The 18,858-nt window shown below is 42.9% G+C and overlaps 1 protein-coding gene and 1 long non-coding RNA gene across 3 annotated transcripts in view; one reads left to right on the top strand and one right to left on the bottom strand.

Moving 5' to 3' along the window:
• TIAM2 (TIAM Rac1 associated GEF 2) overlaps positions 1-18,858 on the bottom strand; it is a 208,183-nt gene that overhangs the window by 125,916 nt on the left and 63,409 nt on the right. The window lies entirely within an intron of this gene.
• Positions 1,014-3,101, top strand: LOC138774447 (uncharacterized). Its single transcript, XR_011360316.1, has 3 exons — positions 1,014-1,103; positions 2,092-2,228; positions 2,660-3,101. It is a non-coding gene; the product is annotated as an uncharacterized lncRNA (long non-coding RNA).

Genomic DNA, 18,858 nt, shown 5'->3' with positions numbered 1-18,858 from the left:
TATAAGCTGCTGTATGTCCTGCAGGAAGTGGTGTATTCTTTCCAGTCTGACACAGTGCCACCTCTGTCCATGTCAGGAACTGTCTAGAGCAGGAGCAAATCCCCATAGAAAACCTCTCCTGCTCTGGACAGTCCCTGACATGGACAAAGGTGGCAGCAGAGAGCGCTGTGTCAAACTGGAGAGAATATACCACTTCCTGCAGGACACACAGCAGCTGATAAGTACTGGAAGACTTAAAATTTTTAAACAGAAGTTAAATACAAATCATTATAACTTTAAAATTAGGGGTGCTTTATAAATAAATACTAAAATAAACATTTTCACTGGAGTGCCCCTTTAAGGCTATGTTCACACATAGTATTTCCGTCTTTTTATCGCTGGATAACCCCTTTAAATACATTGTAACACTCTGACACCCATTGAAAACAACCAGAGCAGTCTAGCAAAAGGAGAAATGTCTGCTTAGCCTGTCCAGTCTTCCCCCCTTTTTTAATGTCTTAAGGATATAACCCTTTGCACTTTGCTTATTTTATTCCCACTTTCCCCATATCCAGAATAGGCTGGACATGTATATAAAGAAGTGAGGCACGCCAGCTGTCCTAATGTGAAGCCCCATACAAATAAAAGGCCCGGCCTATTGTAAGGCTTTTGTAAGACCCCCGGCCCTAAGAAATCCATCTTGTCAAGGTCACCAAGACACAATACACGGACAAAGGACGTCAGAAACAGAAAGCCGACACTGGGACTGGACTGAGGATTTATTCTTTAGGCTTTGCTAGAAAATATACACTATATAGATAGGGGGAGATTTATCAAACATGGTGTAAAGTGAGACTGGCTCAGTCGCCCCTAGCAACCAATCAGATTCCACCTTTCATTCCTCACAGACTCTTTGGAAAATGAAAGGTGGAATCTGATTGGTTGCTAGGGGTAACTGAGCCAGTTTCACTTTACACCATGTTTGATAAATCTTCATAATATATATATATATATATATATATATATATATATATATATATAATGAATGATGCTGTGTCCTCCACCAGAAGCCTAATACTGACAGCAAGCCATAGGCCCGGAGAGCAGACGGTCTGGTCACCTAGGTAACCATACAACGCCACAAGCCTCTCATGCAAAGGAGCTTTGTAGGGCCTGGGGGGTGGTGACGGACACAGGGACTCTGTTTTTGGTGATCTGAAATCTTTGGCGACTGCTGCTAATCCAGACTAAATAATAATGACTGTCGATAAGTATTATCCCTAGTAGCAACCAGTCTGTCACATACGTTACAACAAACAATAATAATTTCCCGTCCAGTTATACAGATTTGTAATTTACTTCTATTTAAAAATCTCCAGTCTTCCAGTACTTATCAGCTGCTGTATGTCCTGCAGGGAGTGGTGTATTCTTTTCAGTCTGACACAGTGCTCTCTGCTGCCACTTCTGTCCATGTCAGGAACTGTCCAGAGCAGGAAAGGTTTTCTATGGGGATTTGCTACTACTCAGTTCCTGACATGTCAGACTGGAAAGAGTACACCACTTCCTGCAGGACATACAGCAACTGATAAGTAGTGGAAGACTGGCGATTTTTAAATAAAAGTAAATTACACATCTATATAACTTTCTGACACCAGTTGATTTGAAAGCAAAAAAAAAAATATATATAGCTGGCGTTCCCCTTTAAATGTATGCTTTTCTCATTGATCACATTAAATGGTGTATCAGTTTTCAATGAAAATACACAAGACAATTAAGAAATATAAGAAAACTGAAAATAAAAATGGCCAAAAAAACTTAACATCCTGCACTGTAGCTAGTAACTAAGGACTAAATGAGATTGGGGGGGGATGACTAACTTTTTTCCTAATTTTTTTTTCACTATTACTAATAAAACGTCTTTGCCACATGCGTGTAAATAGCTGGATGAATCAATGGGAGGCGGACGTGCTCTGACACTGTGATACATTCTGACCAGAAGCAAATTTCCAACATCTAAAGAAAAACATCAGCTCCACTTCCGGATATTTGCACATGTGGTGGCCAGTCAGAGCGGAGAACATTAGTAACCGGTCTCTTTTCGGTCTTTCCTAGCAACAGCATTCATCTGACTCAGTGTTATAGCACATCACCATGCAGCCACCGAAAATATAACAACGACTTTTACAGCCAAGAAACTAAAAGCCGACAATTTACCAGCAAGATCGAGAAATGTAAACTGCTCTATAGAAGTAAATGCATTAAATTTTTTATTATTATTATTTGTAAACATAAAAATTGATTTATATATTTATAAATAAATATATATATATTTTAAATAAATATTACTGACCAGCCTTTTCGTTCAAAATAAATACCGTTACCCTCTTTTTTTATTATTATGTACAGTATTTAATTACATATATATATATACATATATATATATATATATATATATATTTTTTTTTTTTTTTTTTTTTTTTTTTTAACTGTGTATAGTAACACAAACTAAGGATAACATTATGTATTTAAGGTCGAATATGAATAACATTCACACACTAACAGAGAGATTTGGGGGGGGGACTAATAGGTCTGGATCCCTCAAATTACAGTATTAGTACACGTCTCCATTATTATTACCATTAGTGAATATGCTAATACTATGTGTTTTATCTTCTGGCAGGTGCAGCCACAAAAGACAAAAGGGGGAAGGGAATAGCTATTTTACACCCAAGGAGATGAAAATTTGGCACATCTGTATGTGTACACCATACCCCCCCCCCCCCCCTCCGTAAACCTACAGCTCAGCAGAATAACAAAGCCTGGCTCCATTCTACACGATTAAACAAAGGGTTAAACATCTGTATAATCTGTAATACAAACTATTCTAAAAGCATCTGTAACCAGAAAAAAAAGTGTCTGCTGAACTTACCGATTACACCGAAGAGTCAGGGACAGCCAGGATACAGTCAGGGATGGCCAGGATACAGAGTCAGGGACAGCCAGGATACAGAGTCAGGGACAGCCAGGATACAGAGTCAGGGACAGCCAGGATACAGAGTCAGGGACAGCCAGGATACAGAGTCAGGGACAGCCAGGATACAGAGTCAGGGACAGCCGGGATATAGAGTCAGGGACAGGGAGGATACAGAGTCAGGGACAGCTGGGATACAGAGTAAGGGACAGCCGGGATATAGAGTCAGGGACAGGGAGGATACAGAGTCAGGGACAGCTGGGATACAGAGTCAGGGACAGCCAGGATACAGAGTCAGGGACAGCCGGGATATAGAGTCAGGGACAGGGAGGATACAGAGTCAGGGACAGCCGGGATACAGAGTAAGGGACGGCCAGGATCCAGGGTCTTCAGCTGGAGTCAGGTCTCCTAAGAGTTTACGCTCACGTCGCTTTCCAGCAAAGTACATGCTACTCACACATTCAAGTGTGGAAAGCTGAAAAGAGATGCTGGTCTGCGGAGGAGATATTCCTGTCTGCTAACTACACCCCTCATCGTGCTCATGTTTTTTCCACTGGTGGAACACAGTATCATGCAGACCTAAGCAGAAGCAGTTTTTCCACAAAGCACTTGAAGTGATTAGCCTGGATGGCCTGGCACACAATCTGGGAGTCACCAGGGAATACTCCAATGACTGAGCTTGTTGTTTGACCCTGCATTCCAAAATTACCATGAGGCTGCTGGAGGAAAGCGACTACTGTACTCAATCCTCTGAATGAACGGTCGCTTGCTTCCAGATCTATTTAAGACGTAATAACACAAGTACTGTGTCCTGGTATCAATCCACAGGACCTTCGGCAACAAGACCTTTATTCTGTTGCTGGCCTAAGAACAGGGCCGTCTTTAAAGGGGTTATCCAGCAAAGAAAAAAAAAATCAACTGGTTTTAAATCAACTGGTTTCAGAAAGTTATATAGATTTGTAATTTAAAAAAATTTCAAATCTTCCGGTACCTATCAGCTGCTGTATGTCCTGCAGGAAATAGTATTTTTCTTTCCAGTCTGACAAAGTGCTCTCTGCTGCCACCTCTGTCCATGTCAGGAACTGTCCAGAACAGCAGCAAATCCTCATAGAAAAACCTTCCTTTGTTTTCCATGGAGGTTTGATGTAATGTTTACATTATTGCTAGTTCCTCTTTGCCTATTACAGTCTGTACAATATACTGTCCTCTATTGTACATGAAATAATTTTGTTAAACCTAATAAAATATATTGAAACAGAAAACCTCTCCTGCTCTGGACAGTTCCTGATATGGACAGAGGTGGCAGCAGAGAGCACTTTGTCAGACGGAAAATAATACATCACTTCCTGCAGGGCATACAGCAGCTAATAAGTATGTGAAGACTTGAGATTTTTAAATAGAAGTAAATTACAAATCTATATAGCTTTTTGAAATCAGTTGATCTGGAAAAAAAAAGATTTTTGCTAGAGTACCCCTTTAAGACACCTCCCCCAGGAACTCTGAAAGGTAAGAGGGCCCAACTAACCAATAAAGACAGATATAGAGTTCTGGATAAAAATATGAAGCTATTATAAGGACCTGTTCTATACTGCCGTACATAATATCCCTGTTAGATAGGTGAAAGTGGCAAATGGTTGACTTCCCATGTGAGCAGCGGCGTGAAGCCTTAAGAGGTCTAAGTGGCTGATATTAAGCGATTACCGATGAGACAGACATAAAAGCCTCAGCATGGCGCTCTCCCACGGTGACATAATTGCGTCTCCCCGGCAGTGGTGAATTACTAATACGAAAGGCTGGAGCTCTAATAAATTATTCTAGGACCTGAATATGAATGGGCTGTAGGGAGTTTTGTAAGGTAATGGGGGACTGTCAGTCATACAGATTAAAGGGGTTATCCAGCGCTAAAAAAACATGGCCACTTTTCCCCCCTCTCTTGTCTCCAGATTGGGTGGGGTTTAAAACTCAGTTCCATTGAAGTAAATGGAGCTTAATTGCAAACCGCACCTGAACTGGAGACGAGAGTAGGGGGGAAAGTGGCCATGTTTTTGTAGCGCTGGATAACCCCTTTAAGGCCTCAAACTATGGGGGAGATTTATCAAACATGGTGTAAAGTGAAACTGGCTCAGTTGCCCCTAGCAACCAATCAGATTCCACCTTTCATTCCTCACAGACTCTTTGGAAAATGAAAGATGGAATCTGATTGGTTGCTAGGGGCAACTGGGCCAGTTTCACTTTACACCATGTTTGATAAATCTCCCCCCCCCCCCCATGGCCCTATTAACCGTCTAACTCGGGGGTAGGGAACCCTGGCTCTTCACCAGTTGCAAAACTATAACTCCCATCATGCCTGGAGAGCCAGTTGTAGTTTTGCAATAGCTGGAGAGCCAAGGTTCCCTACCCCTGCTCTGACTGAACAGCAACATACTCCTATGAATAAAGCAACTAGCAAGGTGTGCACCTCTCATGGGGCAGGAAACATGGTCACTTAGATACATATTTCTGTTAAAGGGGCACTCTGGAGAGAAAAAAAATTGTTTTGTTTCAAACCAACTGGTGTCAGAACATACATACATATGTGTACTTCTATTTAAAAAATTCCAGTCTTCTATCACTTATCAGCTGCTGTATGTGCTGCAGGTAGTGGTGTATTCTTCCCCGTCTGACACAGTGCTCTATGCTGCCCCTTCTGTCCATGTCAGGAACTGTCCAGAGCAGGAGAGGTTTTCTATGAGAATTTGCTGCTGTTCTGGACAGTTCCTGACATGAACAGAGGTGGCAACAGAGAGCTCTGTGTCCGAATGGGGAGAATACACCACTTCCTGCAGGACATACAGCAGCTGAAAAGTACTAGAAGATTTTTTTAATTTACAAATCTGTATAATTTTCTGACAACAGTTGATTTAAAAAAAATGTGATTAAAAACAATTAAACTCATATAGAATTTCCGCATTTCTAACTTAATCATGTGTATGTTGTAAGTAGATGAAAGGTAACCTGTCACCACCTTCATGCTGTCTGAAGCCACTGGGATGGTCCCTGGTGGCTTCTGCCTGTCCTGTCAGTCTTGATTGATAGATCCTTCCCTATAATCATGGCTGATGAGAAGAAGAAGCTGAGGACCACCATGATGATTTGTGGTGCAGACAGCATTAAAAACAATGACAGTTACAGAGCTGCACTGATAGAACAATCACTCAAATTCAGATGCATAAGAGGGGTTTTTCATCTTAATTTTTTTCTTTCAAATCAAGAAGTAAAAAATTTGTCAATTACTTCTATTAGAAAAAACTCTCAAGTCTTCCAGTACTTATCAGCTGCTGTATGTCCTGCAGGAAGCGGTATTCTTTCCAGTCTGACACAGTGCTCTCTGCTGCCACCTCTGTCCATGTCAGGAACTGTCCAGAGCAGGAGAGGTTTTCTATGGGGATTTGCTACTGCTCTGGACAGTTGTGGCAGCAGAGAGCACTGTGTCAGACAGGAAAGAATATACCACTTCCTGCAGGACATACAGCAGCTCATAAGTACTGGAAAACTTGGGATTTTTTAATAGAAGTAAATTGCAAACTTTTAAAGCCCCAATAATAAAATCTTAACCCAGAAATATTACGTGTCACTTACAATACTCTGAGGCCCCTGCTCGACGGTCATGTTCTGCCCAAAAACTGCAGGTGCCTTCTAATGCATGTGAAATTACATTATGTCCGGACTACAAAATCCCATGCAGTCGCATATATAATCAATTATTCCCTCTGTGGGGGAGAAAAACTGCAATGGTGAAGAACAGCGACCTTAGCAAAGAACACATGGCTGAATCCCTGCAGGAAGTGTGCGGCGGGTGATGTCAGTGTCACATGGGTCTCATTTGTCTAGGATTTCAGCTTATTATAACTCAGATGCTATACGATCAGAATCATGTGAATTAGTCTCGTCGGCAAAACAGAAAGTTCTCCATTGTTTGTTCTAGAATGTGGGAAATAATCGGACATGATATCATTTTACAGCAATGAAATCATAACATAGCAATGTCAGGTTACAGGGAATTCTTTAGGATGTAAGTCCCTTTAAATGTATTATTATATATGGTATAATGTAATGGAGCGAGGACCTTCAAGCGAATATCACGGGGACATTGGAACAACTGTTGCCATGGTACCAAGAACAAGAACTTTACCTGTACATAGACATTTCAGCTATCACCATGAGCTGTGAAAGTGCTGGCTAAATAAGTAGAATTAAAGAAAACCTCCGGCAGTGACACAAAATGTCTCCCGTCAGCCCCCTCAAACCCATGCCAAGATCAAGGTTTAACCTTTAAATGCAAAAACTAAACTTGCGGTTAAGCGGAATAAGTTATAACTTTTCGTTATTCAACCATTGTCATTGATTTGCATGAAACAGGAAAATCCCTTTAAATCCCTATATTCATATGTGCATACAGAAATCATAGGGCCCTATTCCACCGGAAGATTATCATTAAATCGTTCGAATCTAAACGATAATAGTTTGGTTGAAATGCAGTTAACGATTAACGACCGAACGAGAAATCATTGATCGCTTTATAAGACCTGGACCTATTGTTATCGTTGCTCATTCGCAAATCGTTCGCATTGAATAAGACGTCGTTCGGTCGTTCGCAGTAGATACAAAAGCAATAGCGAAGAAAAAATGATCGCAAATACGAACATAAGTAACGATTATCGCCCCATGGAAATGAGTGAACGTTTTCAGGTCTTTAACAATAGCGGTCGTTTGAGATCGTTAATCGTTAACGATTATGCGAACGATAATCGTCCGGTGGAATAGGGCCCTTAGGGTCCTATTACATGTGCAGACTACAGCCTGATCATTTTAGTAAACGTGCACCAATCTGCCAGATTGGTGCTCGTTTACTGGACCTATTAGACGGCCCGATTATTGGGCAGTAAGGGCTGCATGGACATCGTTAGCGATGTCCATGCAGCCCTTGCCCAAAAACCTGATACCTTACCTCTCCCCGCTCCAGGTCTTCTGAAATGTGCTCGCTCGGTGTAATAGGGCCCTAAGTCTATATTATCAAAGAGGGACTGACCGCCTTACTGACATGTATCATTGTTGCCTCCATCAGGAATACACAAAATAGTCCATGTTACCGTAAATAGTTGGAATGTTAACAATTAAGAATTTACAAATCAAAAAAGGACCCTTAGAGGAATATCCATGTGACTGCACAATTCAAACAACTGTACTGATAAAGAATTTATAGGATCCCCATGAAATATTGATCAGCATAGGTGGCACATCTGAGAGTTATCTAAAGTTCTCACACCTCTAATAGCAGATTAAAAAAATGGGGAACCCCCCCCCCCTCCTTGTTGGCAGATACAACTTTATTTTCTTGTCCATGATATTTTCTTTAATTGCAACAAGCCTAGTACTTATCAGCTGCTGTATGTCCTACAGGAAGTGGTGTATTCTTTCCAGTCTGACACAGCGCTCTCTGCTGCTACCTCTGTCCATGTCAGGAACTATCCAGAGCAGCAGCAAATTCCCATAGAAAACCTCTCCTGCTCTGGACAGTTCCTGACATGGACAGAGGTGGCAGCAGAGAGCACTGTGGCAAACTGGAAGGAATATACCACTTCTTGCAGGGCATGCTGCATCTGATAAGTACTAGGCTTGTTGCAATAAATAAAAACATCATGGACAAGAAAAGGGGGGGGGGCTACATTATTGCATGAGGTTAATAGAAAGTTATATAGATTTGTAATTTAGTACCATTTAAAAATCTCCAGACTTCCAGTACTTATCAGGTGCTGTATGTCCTGCAGGAAGTGTTGCATTCTTTCCAGTCTGACACAGTGCTCTCTGCTGCCACCTCTGTCCATGTCAGGAACTGTTTAGAGCAGGAGAGGTTCTCTATAGGGATTTGTTACTGCTCTGGGCAGTTCCTGGCATGGACAGAGGTGGCAGCAGAGCGCTTACAACACTTCCTGCAGAACATACAGCAGCTGAGAAATACTGGAAGACTGAAGATTTTTAAATAGAAGTAATTCACAAATCTATATAACATTATGACAGCAACTGATTTGAAAGAAAAGAAAAATTGCCGTAGTACCCCTTTAGAAACCACCTCTATTTGGGGTAATGTTTGGAGTCTCAGCTCACAGACTACACTTATACAGGCCTGTATGACATGTCAAAAACGAATTCCTCCTGATAGAATAAAGGTTGCTGTGGTGTAAGGGTACACACATAGTTAACTTGTTGCTGGGCACCACACTGCTTACACATGCACAATGCATTGTTACACACTAAAATGGGTGGGTGTTAGATGAGCATGTGCACAGAAACCCGGTGTGTCAGTGTGTGACTTTCCAAAATAGTCGTACAAAGTAAATGAATGATCTTTGGCTGTCCCGGCATGATGGGAGTTGTAGTTTTGTAACAGCTGGAGAGCCAAGGTTCCTTACCCCTGCTATAGTCAAAAAACATTCTATTCCTAAACATCTACAGCCCAAATAACCACCCACATTTGAATAAACTTATTTTTTTAAAGGGGAAATATTCATGTCGCCAGTAGAAGCCATCGAATTCCTATTGCAGCACGAACGGAAGTGCTCATTAACCAATTGTTCGGCTCTCAATGCCCTGCACCCACTGACAACCAGAGGACTGCACAAAGCAGTAGCACATCTAAAGAGCTCAACTAAAACTCGACTCGGGCATGTTACCGATACACAAAGAGAAATAAAAAATTAATGCATTTTATGGATTTTTTTTTAGATCACCTGCTTATTTCTTGGGTGAAAGGATTAGCTATTTTAAGCTGCTCTGTAATCCTGCAGAAATACAGATGGTATTATTAAAGAGAACTAATACACACCAACATGGAAGATGCCTTTTTAGGCTATGTTCACACATAGTATTTCTGTCAGTTTTTTTTTCAACCAAAAACAGAAGTGGTACTGACAGGCCAAAATTATAATTGAAAGATTTTCACAGCTTCTGTAATTTCAATCCACTCCTGGATGAAAAAAAGATTGACAGAAATACTATGTGTGAACATAGCCTTAAAGGGAACCTGTCACCATGAAAGTGCCACCTAAGCTCTCTGTATCATGTTACAGAGCAGAAGGAGCTGAGCGGATTGATATATATCTTTATAGGAAAAGATTCAGTATAACTTGAAATTTATTCATTGAAATCTCTGATGTTTCCATGCTAAAGAGTCCAGCCCACTGAGTAACACCGCCCACTGGACTCCTCATAACAGAAAGAGCAGGGATTTTAAAAGTTTTACTAAATCTTTTCCTACAAAGTTATATATCAATCTGCTCAGTTCTTCCTGCTCTATAACATGATGGTGATGGATTAGACAGCATTCTCTTGCTGACAGATTCCTTTTAAATTCTTCTATAGGCTAAAATAGTACATAGAACATGGTGTATATTTAAGAAAATGCAAGGTGTATAAATAAATAATAAAACAAATGACATGTATAGCAACATTATTTTTTCAACATTCTAAAAGAAAAGGATTCATAAGCTGTAAGGGCTTATTCGCACGATCTGTGTCGCCATCCAGGGGAGAATCGCAGCACGGATCCCCTAGCCGGAGCCCCCCTCCGCTGCCCGACAGAGATGACAGGAGACCATGATGTGCATCTACTACTCACCTATCCCCCCGTGCAGACCGGCTACAAGCACTCACTGGCAGTGGCCTGGACTACGCTGCTGGGAGAAGAAGGGAGCCCGACCACTTCTGGTGAACATGTACGCCGGTCGGCCTGGGGGAGTAGTAGATGCGATGAAAGGAGCGCACATCATGCACCAGGCGGCTGGGGGGTGATCCATGCCGCGATCCGCATTAGGACATGATCTATTTTTTTGCGGTGCAGGTCACGGCACGAATCATGTGAATGGCTGCATGAATCACTTCAATGGTCCCTAAAATTGTCTGTGGTCGCGGATCCACGACCACAGACAATTTGTCGGGACGTGTGACTGCGTGTGAGTGAGCCCATACATTTACATCATCGATGGAGAACCTTCAGCAGTCCAGCTGTTGCAAAACTACAATTCCCATCATGCCTGGACAGCCTTCGGCTGTCCGGCATGATGGGAATTGTAGTTTTGCAACAGCTGGAGGGCCAAAGGTACCTTATCCCTGATATACATGGTGGTAGTTAGTTGTACTGTACATAGCTCATCGAAACTATACATGGGGAGATTTATTGAACATAGTGTAAATTGAAACTGGCCCAGTTGCCCCTAGCAACCAATCAGATTCCTCCTTTCATTCCTCACAGACTCTTTGGAAAATTAAAGGTGGAATCTGATTGGTTGCTAGGGGCAACTGATCCAGTCTCACTTTACACCATGTTTGGCCTCCACCTCTGAAAATCACGCACGGTCATGGGCACGACACGAACAATAGTTTTCATAGAAGGAGTAGGAAACGCTCGCCCCCCCATTGTGTATATTACCTGAGAGGTGCATCAAAGCCTTGTTCCCATACATGTGATCCAGCAGGATACGTAACAAGTGTTTGTGTGATATGTGATAGGCCGCTCCTCAAACTGGTTTGGCGGCTATCAGCCGCCTCTTTGTTTAGCTTCTTCGAGGGACTGAGGCTGCTAAAAAGGTGATTCGCCTGCAGCAGAATGAAGGGAGATGCTAACATCTGCCAGGTCTTCTCTGTGCCCCGACGCAGCAGTCTCTGAATTGATGCCCCATTGTTTAAGCTGTCAGGTCTCCAATGGGTTGAATTATGCATCAATTCTGCAGGGAGGTTTTCCACTCATTAGGAACAATGTGAACAGCGTACGCTCACCGAGCAATGCTTCTAAGTAACCAGACGCACAGCTCACACGTCCTCTATTCAATTACAGCTCTACTAGGAGACCATAGACTTGTATTATTATTTTTTTGGGAGTAGAACAATGTTTCCCAACCTGTGGCTCCCTGCGACTCTCATCAGGGTAATATACGAGCAATAGCTGAAGAGTCACAGGCTGAGCAACATTTTTAGGCTATGTTCACACAACGTACTATTTTTTAAAAGAATGTCTGTCGTTTTCCATTAAAGGGAACCTGTCACCCCCTGTGCCGGGGTGAAGGCCGCCCGACCCCGCTAGAGTCCCGGATACTTACCCTATCTTGCCAAGTCCAGTTCCTGGAGCCGGTCCTGGGATGGAGATATCCTTGTTGGAAGCCCGGCGCGCTGCTGAGATGAGTCCGACACCCATAGAGAATGACGGCTCCATTCATTCTCTATGGGTGTCGGACCCATATCAGCAGCGTGCGCGCCGGGCTTCAGACGGGGATATCTCAGTCCCGGGACCGACTCCAGGAACGGGACTTGGCGAGATGGGGTAAGTATCCGGGGCTCTAGCGGGGGGTTGGGCAGCCTTTACCTCGGGACAGGGGTGACAGGTTCCCTTTAAAACAAAAACAGAAAAAAAAAATTGCACATGGACTATTGTGCACGCAGTCCTTAGACTGTGCTATGCTGTAATAACAATGGGCTGTTAAATGGGATTGTTCACCAAAACATTTTTATTTTTCAAATTAACTGATATCAGAAAGTTATATAGATTTGTTATTTACGTTTATTAAAAAAAATCTCAAGTCTTCCCATACTTATCAGCTGCTGTATGTACTGCAGGAAGTGGTGTCTGACACAGTGCTCTCTGCTGCCACCTCTGTCCATGTCAGGAACTGTCCAGAGCAGCAGCAAATCCCCATAGAAAACCTCTTCTGCTTTGGACAATTCCTGACATGGACAGAGGTGGCAGCAGAGAGCACTGTGGCAGACTGGAAAGAATACACCACTTACTGCAGGACATACAGCAACTGATAAGTGCTGGAAGACATGAGATTTTTTTTAATGGAAGTAAATTACAAATTTCTGTCACTTTCTGACACCAGTTGATTTAAAAGATTTTTTTTTCTGAACAACCCCTTTAGGATGCAGTCACTGAGTAAAAGCAAAACCACAAGCAAAAAATAACAACATTGAATACAAGTGCAAAAGAAACCACCACTGTATGTTTGACTACTACTACCCTCAATGATCATATATACAGTCATGGCCAAAATTTTTGAGAATGACACAAATTTTATATTTTCACATGATCTGCTGCCCTCTGGTTTTTATGTGTGTTTGTCAGATGTTTTTATCACATACAGAAATATAATTGCAATCATATTATGAGTAACAAAAGCTTATACTGACAGTTAGAATGAGTTAATGCAGCAAGCTAATATTTGCAGTGTTGACCCTTCTTCTTCAGGACCTCTGCAATTCTCCCCGGCTGCTCTCAATCAACTTCTGATAGCTGTCTATTCTTGCACAATCAATGCTTGCCTTTTGTCAGAATTTGTTGGTTTTTGTTTGTCCACCCGTCTCTTGATGATTGACCGCAAGTTCTCAATGGGATTAAGATCTGGGGAGTTTCCAGGCCATGGACCCAAAATCTCTATGTTTTGTTCCCTGAGCCATTTAGTTATCACCTTTGCTTTATGGCAAGGTGCTCCATCCTGCTGGAAAAGGCATTGTTGAGGGCCAAACTGCTCTTGGACGGTTGGGAGAAGTTGCTCTTGGAGGACATTCTGGTACCATTCTTTATTCACGGCTGTGTTTTTAGGCAAGACTGTGAGAGAGCCGATTGCCTTGGCTGAGAAGCAACCCCACACATGAATGGTTTCAGGATGCTTTACAGTTGGCATGAGACAAGACTGGTGGTAGCGCTCACCTCGTCTTCTCCGAATAAGCTGTTTTCCAGATGTCCCAAACAATTGGAAAGGGGATTCATCAGAGAAAATGACTTTCTCCCAGTCCTCAGCCGTCCACTCCCTGTACCTTTTGCAGAATATCAGTCTGTCCCTGATGTTTTTTCTGGAGAGAAGTGGCTTCTTTGCTTCCCTCCTTGAGACCAGTCCTTGCTCCAAGAATCCCCGCCTCACAGTGCAGATGCCCTCACACCTGCCTGCTGCCATTCCTGAACAAGCTCTGCACTGCTGGTAGCCCCATCCCACAGCTGAAACACTTTTAAGAGACGGTCCTGGCGCTTGTTGGTCTTTCTTGGGCGCCCTGGAGCCTTTTTGGCAACAATGGAACCTCTCTCCTTGAAGTTCTTGATGATGTGATAGATTGTTGACTGAGGTGCAATCTTTTTAGCTGCGATACTTTTCCCTGTTAGGCCATTTTTGTGCAGTGCAATGATGACTGCACGTGTTTCTTTAGAGATAACCATGGTTAACAGAAGAGAAACAATGATGCCAAGCACCAGCCTCCTTTTAAAGTGTCCAGTGGTGTCATTCTTACTTAATCATGACAGATTGATCTCCAGCCCTGTCCTCACCAACACCTACACCTGTGTTAATGGAGCAATCACTGAAACAATGTTAGCCGCTCCTGGTAAGGCTGGGCTGCAATGATGTTGAAATATGTTTTGAGGGATAAAGTTCATTTTCTAGGCAAACATTGACTTTGCAAGTAAATGCTGTTAAGCTGATCACTCTTTATAACATTCTGGAGTATATGCAAATTGCCATTTTAAAAACTGAAGCAGTAGACTTTGTAAAAATTAATATTTGTATCATTCTCAAAACTTTTGGCCATGACTGTACTGTCTTGTATAAAGACTCATGACTGCTCCCATGTGGCAATAATACACTGAAACCTTGTTTTACCCCCTACCACTATTTTAACGATTTATGCGCTAAAAAAACACAACACCAAATCTTAAAAAAAAAAAAGTAATGATATGAGCAATGATCAAGCTATGCACTAACCACATAAAATAATGAAAAACACGAGCCTTCACTAGACAGCTGTAAAGAGATTTTACCCTTGTTTTTTCAATCCGGATCCACTTACTTACATTTAACACGTGCCGGAATCGGATGGCATTTTCAATAAAAAACGTCTCTGAATGTTTGTGCTTGTGGAACGTTACTCCGGCACGGGCAGGCAGAAGAAGGAAACGCAGAGTGAAAGGAGCCCCGGTGTAAAGGAAGCCATTGCCTATGTGCACACAGCTCTTACTGCTCTCCTGCGATGGGTGTGGGAGTCTGGATTACTTGGCTCAACAATCGATAGAAGCGAAGAATTGTGGAAGGTGAAGCTTGTTCGCTCTATACATTTTTTTTTCCACTACTTACTGCCTACACCCATTAGTCAGTTTCCTTGGCCTCCTCCCTGGATCTGTATTTTCGTTCCATACAGAACATTGCTGTTTCCTTTACTGAGCGATGAAGTATACTGTATATTCCACATAGAACGGCTACAAAACGCCTTTATATTTATTAGAATCTTTTACTAATAATTGATATATAGTGGTACCTCGGTTTCCGAACAATTACGACTTTGACTTTACCCAGAAGTTTCATTTGAAACTCGAACGCCGGCAGGTGCTGGTGTCTCATGAACTTGCCGAACGTTGCTGAACTCAAACATCTCCAATCCCCTGCTCTGTTCTTGCGTTGCTGAACAGCGGTATTGCTATACAGAGGGGTTTGTTCCTCTGTACACTGTTTATTCTACTATCCAGTCCATGGGGGAGGGGAGAAAGAGGCTGCCCAACATGATTGTGGTGCCGGCAGCTCCAGCACCTTGCTAAAAGCGGAGGCTGCTGGACACAGGGATTGTGTTAGGGTCCTATGGCACGGAGCGATTTTTAACAATTAACAACTAACGATAAACGATCGCAAACTAGATTGTTTATGGTTAACCTGAAATCGTTCACCATATTACACAGAACAATGGTCGTTAGTCACGATTGTTACTATGATCATTATTGTGATCGTTACTGATCCATTTACACAGAAAGATTATCTGACAGATTTCAAGCCAAAGCCAGGAACAGACTATAAACAGAGATCAGGTCATAAAGGAAAGCCTGAGATGTCTCCTCTTTTCAAATCCATTTCCGGCTTTGGCTTCAAATCTTTGGCAGATAATCTGTCAGATAATCTTCCTGTGTAATTGGACCCTTCTGATCCCAGCAAATGCGGAACTTGCGAGAACGAATGTGGAGTTACAGCGAGCGATTAACGATAATTTTAGGTTCAGATTTAAATCAACTATCAATGACATACGAACGATTTTTCGATCGTTGCCTGCAATTACACAGAACGATTATCGTTTAAATTCGAACTATTTAACAATTATTCGCACAATAATCTTCCCGTGTAATAGGGCCCTTAGGCAGCCTCTCTCCCCCTCCCCCATGCACTGAATATAAGAATAAACAGTACACAGAGAAACAAACCCCCTGCTCTGTATAGCAGTAGTGCTGTTCATCAGCGGGAGGACAGAGCAGGGGTTCGGAACCCTGGAGGACTTCTAGCCCTGCAGTTCCTGCCACAAATATTAATGGCAGCAGAGGGGCCATGTCGCCCCTTACTGATGCCACTATAAGGAAGTCAGTCCTCAGTCTCTGGAGTACCCCTTTAATTATTGCTAATTATTGGTAGGTGCCATAACTAATTAAACACATTCATATAATTTCCTATCGGAAAACACAGCTCGGTTCTCAAGCTGCTTTCCAGAATCAATTAGAGGCTGTTCATCCAAAATTAACTTGTCCCTTATGCACAGGATAGGGGACAAGTAAGAAATGGTGCAGGGTCCGACCCTTGTACCCCCTTCCCCCACCACTGGTCTCCATATCAGGTCCCCGGCTTCTTTGTTATGAATACAGGTTTGGCAAGTGACCTGTGACTCTATTCATTTCAATGGAGCCGTCGGAAAAAGCACTCAGCTCTTTCAGGCGGCTCCATAGAAATAAACAGAACCGCTGGTCACGTGCCGAACCTGTATTCATAACAAAAAAGTTGGGGGCCCGTTACGGAGATATGAAAGTCGGACCCTGTGTTCTCTAACTTGTCCCCTATCCTGTGCATAGCCGCGTGACCTGTGGCTCTATTCATTTCAATGGAGCCACCGGAAAAAGCAGAGAGCTCAGCTCTTTCAGACGGCTCCATAGAAATAAACAGAACTGCTGGTCACGTGCCGAACCTGTATTCATAACAAAAAAGTTGGGGGCCCGATATGGAGATATGGTGGTCGGACCATGCGCCATCTCTTACTTCTCCCCTACCCGGTGCATAGGGGACAAGTTAAATTTGGGTGGACAACCTCTTTAAGTTGGAGAACAGAGGTACCACTGTATTTAGAATTCAGTGAACTGCCAAGCTGTGGGTCTAAACAGCCCAGACTAGGTAGATGGCTTCCCAGCGTTTAGCATCCCAGGACCATACCCACCCCAAGCCCCCTGGCTACTCTAACAACTAAGGTGACCCCGTCTTCACAAGTCATCTTGACCTGCTCTTCACAAGGAACGTATAGGGTGTGTTTTACATTCTCTACTGGCAAAAAAAAGTTAGTCTAACTAGAAAAGGATGTTTTTGGTTTACAAATACGTTATCCGATAGTATCGATTTGACAAGCGAATGGTTCAGATTTGCAAACATTTAGTTGCCTTTGATGTAACAAGAAAGGGCTATGCGGTAAAATCTCCTTGCCCTGAGCTGTCTCATCTTTGAAAGGTCTTTCGTAGTCTATTAAGTTACTCGAATTACCATCAAAGCCTCATCAGTCAGAAAGTACACTACAAAAGGAAGAGATGTGTCTGATGGGGAGGAAGGCGACTTTGGGAAGTTTGGTGCCGCACTTGCACATGTCCTTATGTTGCAGGGACTGACTGCCATGTCATATCCATATACCATGGGTTTTAACTAGGGATGGTCCGAACCTGCCGAGGTTCCGGTTCGTATGAACCCGAACGCTCGGCATCAGATTCCCGCTGTTTGCCCGCTCCGTGCAGAGGGTGGATACAGCGGGAGGACCACCTGGAAAACTGGGATACAGCCTATGGCTATGGCTGTATCCCAGTTTTCCAGGCGGTCCTTGCGCTGTATCCACCCTTTCCACGGAACGGGCAGACAGCGGGAATCATTTCCGAGAGTTCGGGTTCGTACGAACCCGAACCGAAGCAGGTTCGGACCATCCTTAGTTTTAACGTTTAACAATAAACAATCTCAAATGACCGCTATGGCGAACGACCTGAAATTCACCCAATTTCACAGAACAATGGTCGTTACTTGCAATCGTTCTTGCGGTCGTCTTGTCATCGCTACTGTATTCATTGCTACTGTGAACGACAGAACAACGTCTTATTCCATACAAACTATTTGCAAACGATCAACGATAAAAAATAGTCTGAATTCTATCAAACGACCAACAGTTTCTGGTTGGTCACATGCACATCCTATTGGCCAGAGGTGTCATTGCACCAAAAGGAGGAAGGAAATGCTGAAAGACAGGAGAGGAGGCAGGCCCAGGATCAGCACTGTGCTGAGCAGAGGAGTGGGTGGCAGCAGGACCCAGACGGCATCTGCAAGGGCAAGTAAGAGATTGCAGCGGTGTTACAGTACAGCAAACCAATCAAGGTGTATGAGGCCACCTGAGAAATCTGTAGTATTTTTAGGGTCCTAATACACTGAGCGATTTTTAACGAATAACGACTAACGATAAACGATTGCAAACGAGATTGTTTATCGTTAACCCGAACGATTTTTCGAACATTGCCTGCAATTACACACGACGATTATTGTAGAAATTCGAATGATATAACGATTTTTCACACGATAATCGTTCCGTACAATAGAGCCCTTAGACTGTCTACTCAAAGTTCACATCAATGATCAGTCGGCTTAAAAAGTGCAACAAGTCCCAGCTCTCAATCCGTAAACAGGCTCAGCACGTTTGATTGACAGGCACAGAGGCTTCTGCGTCACTAGCTGCTGGTGCATAGGAGCCTCTTTGCCTGTCACTCATACCTGCTGAGCGTGATTACAGGTTTAGCGCCATGACAATTTTGCTCCGCTCTCCGCCCTGATGTCTATATAGAAATAATTTGC

Source organism: Dendropsophus ebraccatus, chromosome 15 (assembly GCF_027789765.1).
Source record: "Dendropsophus ebraccatus isolate aDenEbr1 chromosome 15, aDenEbr1.pat, whole genome shotgun sequence".
Taxonomy (NCBI): Eukaryota; Metazoa; Chordata; class Amphibia; order Anura; family Hylidae; genus Dendropsophus; species Dendropsophus ebraccatus.
Note: the sequence above shows the minus strand (reverse complement) of the source record. Positions and strands in the feature narration are given on the sequence as shown.